The sequence below is a fragment of the Triticum urartu genome, unplaced genomic scaffold, assembly GCF_003073215.2.
Source record: "Triticum urartu cultivar G1812 unplaced genomic scaffold, Tu2.1 TuUngrouped_contig_9267, whole genome shotgun sequence".
In the NCBI taxonomy this organism is placed as follows: domain Eukaryota; kingdom Viridiplantae; phylum Streptophyta; class Magnoliopsida; order Poales; family Poaceae; genus Triticum; species Triticum urartu.
Window position 1 is genome coordinate 2,609 of NW_024120293.1, and position 3,707 is coordinate 6,315.

The window sequence follows — 3,707 nt, forward strand, 5'->3', positions numbered from 1 at the left end:
CGAGCACGAACTGCGTGCTCTAGCGTACCCAGATCACGCCGCAACTCCGAGGCACGGGGTTCTTCGGCTACGTCGATGGGTCCATGAAGGAACCTGCCTCGACCGTCATCACCAAGCTGGCAGATGGAAAGGAGGAGTCGTCGCCAAATCCCCTGCATTCAATCTGGATCAGGGAAGATCAGCAGGTATTAGGGTATCTGCTGAATAACTTGTCAAAGGAAGTGCTTGTCCAGGTTACGGCCATCACCAATGCGCACAATCTCTGGACGGCGCTCGCGCACATGTTCTCCTCGACCTCGATCTCCCGCATCAACAACATACACATAGCACTTGCTAATGCGCAGAAGGGGCAGCAGTCCGTGGCGACGTACTTTGCCCAGATGCGCTCGCTGGCGGAAGAGCTGGCGGCGGCGGGAAAGCCCCTGGAGGATGATAAACTGATCTCTCACATCCTTGCGGGGCTCGACATGGAGTACCAGCCGCTGGTCTCAGCGCTGGATGCTCGCACCATCCCGGTCACGCTCGATGAGCTCTTTGCTCAGATGAGCAACTTCGACCAGAGGGTGGCGCTCTACCGCGGCAACGACAACGGCTTCAAGTCTTCGGCCAACGGTGCTTCACGTGGCCGTGGAGGTGGTGGCTCCTCCCGCTACCGTGGCCCTCCGCGCAAGGGGCAAAACAGCAACAACAACCCTCGCGCCAATAACAACAACACCAGCAGCGGCAATGGCAGCGGCCGGCCCTCCTACAACAACACCAAGGGTCGCCGCAACAAAAACTCCTCTGCTAGGTCTCGCCCCGATGCTGACAAGTGTCAGATCTGCGGCAAGCTGGGGCACTACGCGAAGGACTGCTGGTACTATTTTGAGGATGACAATGACTCATCCCAAGACGAGAAAGTAGCCGGCGGTGCTGAAGGATCGTACGACATCGATACAAACTGGTATGTGGACAGTGGTGCTACCAACCACATTACGGGCAAACTGGAGAAAGTGACCATGAGGGAGAAGTACCGCGGCCCCGACCAAATCCATGCTGCCAATGGAGAAGGTATGAAAATCTGTCATATTGGTCACTCAACTGTTAAAACCCCTCACCGAAAACTTCATCTTAGAAAAATCTTGCATGTCCCTAAAGCCTCCATGAATCTTCCTTCTTTTCATGAAATCACCCTTGATAATCATGTGTTTCTTGAGTTTCACCCCTTCTTCTTTTTCATCAAGGCTTAGGTCACAAAGAAAATCCTATATCGAGGTAGATGCGTTCGAGGGTTGTATCCGTTGATTCCTGAACTTAGGAGGCTCAATAAGCAAGCATGTGGTGTCACCAAGCTCTCATCCTCTCGGTGGCACCATCATTTAGGGCATGCATCATTTTCTTTAGTTGAAAGATTGCTTAGGAAAAATAAGCTCCCATATGTTGGAGAGCACAATTGTGAAACAATTTGTGATTCTTGTCAAAAGGCTAAAGCCCATCAATTACCATATCCAATTTCTATGAGTGTTTCTACCAAACCTTTGCAACTCATTTTTTCTGATGTTTGGGGTCCTGCCCCCTCCTCTGTTGGTAGACATAGCTATTATGTGAGTTTCATTGATGACTTCAGCAAATATTCCTGGATCTATCTTCTTAAGAAAAGATCTGATGTGTTTCAAGTATTCCAAAATTTCCAAGCTTTAGTTGAGAGGAAATTTGATAGCAAAATACTTGCTGTCCAATCTGATTGGGGAGGGGAATATGAAAAGTTGAATTCCTTCTTCCAACAACTTGGTGTATCTCACCATGTTTCTTGCCCGCATGCCCATCAGCAAAATGGGTCAGTTGAGCGCAAGCACAGACACATTGTAGAAGTAGGGCTTTCTCTACTTGCACGTGCATCCATGCCACTTAAGTTTTGGGATGAAGCCTTTCTCACCGCCGTGCATCTCATCAATATATTACCTAGCAGAGTCATCAACTATGAAACTCCCACTGAGCGACTTCTCCACACCAAACCTGAGTACAAGTCACTTCGTGTCTTTGGATGTGCCTATTGGCCAAACCTCGGACCTTACAACAATAGAAAGCTCATGCTCCGCTCGACACAATGTGTATTTATTGGCTATAGTGCTCAACACAAAGGCATGAAATGCCTTGATGTTTCCACCGGCTGTGTCTACATCTCCAGGGATGTTTTGATGAAACTAAATTCCTCTTCGCCGATCTTCATCCCAATGCCGGAGCACTCCTTCGCCAAGAAATCCTCATATTGCCTTCACATCTCACCAGTGATGTCATAGGGGAAAACAGTTGCGGTGAACCAATATTAACTAATTCTCATAGCAGCATCCATGAGCTTTTTGGCACTACAAGTGAAAATACAAAAGAAATCGCTGCAGAAAATAAAGCAAATAATGCGGCGCCTGGGTCATATTTTATGTGTCTGCCGCCAGGGAGCAGATCTACCTCGGGATCGCTGCAGCAGCAGTCTGGCGGCGCATCTTCCGTGGGATCCGGACCGCAGGAGCGGGCCAACGCACCGGCTTTTGGTTCCGCGCCACCCGTCTGTGAAAGCGACCGCGCGGGCCACCCTGGCGACGACGCGCGAACGTCTCCCATTCGTCCTGCGCTCGATTCCGTCCCGGGCGAGTCCGCAACTGCCACGCGGTCCGTGGCTCGGTGGCCCACTGACGAAACCCGGTGCTACACCCGGCGCGCTGCACCAACCGTGTCTGACGCGCCTCCACCAGCCCGACCGGCCCAATCATTGCGCCAAGATGGCGTGTCAGCTGGGCCTGGCGCAGGATCCTCTACGTCGTCTTCGTCACCTCCGCCTCTGCGTTCGGTCATAGAAGATCCTCCAGCGCGCCGATCCGAGCCAGCCGTATCAGCCTCGGGATCCGCCGCTGTAGGGGTGCTCCTGGATCTTCTGTGGAGCCCTCTACACCACGGACAAGGCTACAAAAAGGGGTACTTAAGCCTGTAAATTACAAAACTATTACCAAATTTGGTTTGGCTTGTTCCACAGGTGAACCTGCTACGCTTCAAGAGGCACTGGGTGATGTGACGTGGAGAAAGGCCATGGAGGAAGAACACATAGCACTACAAAGAAACAAGACCTGGCATCTAGTTCCCCCACAACAAGGTAAAAACTTGATTGACTGCAAGTGGGTTTTCATAATCAAAAGAAAATTTGATGGAACTATTGATCGCTATAAAGCTAGGTTGGTTGCAAAAGGTTTTAAGCAAAGGTATGGTTTGGACTATGAAGATACCTTTAGTCCAGTAGTAAAAGCTGCCACCATTCGCCTCGTTTTGTCTGTTGTTGTTTCCAGGGAATGGAGTCTTAGACAACTGGATGTAAAGAATGCGTTTCTTCATGGTGTTCTGGAAGAGGATGTCTATATGAAACAACCTCCTGGGTTGAAAACAAAAAGTTCCCCTCACATGTGTGCAAACTTGACAAAGCTATATATGGTCTGAAGCAGGCCCCTAGAGCATGGTACTCACGTCTCAGTCACAAACTGCAAGCACTTGGGTTTATTCCCTCCAAGGCTGACACCTCACTGTTCATTTACTACAAGTCAAATACTTCCATGTTTTTTCTTATGTATGTTGATGATATTATTGTCACTAGTTCATCTAATGAAGCAGTGGCAGGACTGTTGAAGGATTTAGGTGCTGAGTTTGCTCTAAAAGATCTAGGAGACTTACACTTCTTCCTAGGT

At 49.6% G+C, this 3,707-nt stretch overlaps 1 pseudogene; it reads left to right on the forward strand.

Annotated features, from left to right (window-relative positions):
* The first annotated feature begins 419 nt into the window (after nucleotides 1-419).
* Nucleotides 420-558, forward strand: LOC125532173 (annotated as a pseudogene).
* The last annotated feature ends 3,149 nt before the right edge of the window (nucleotides 559-3,707 follow it).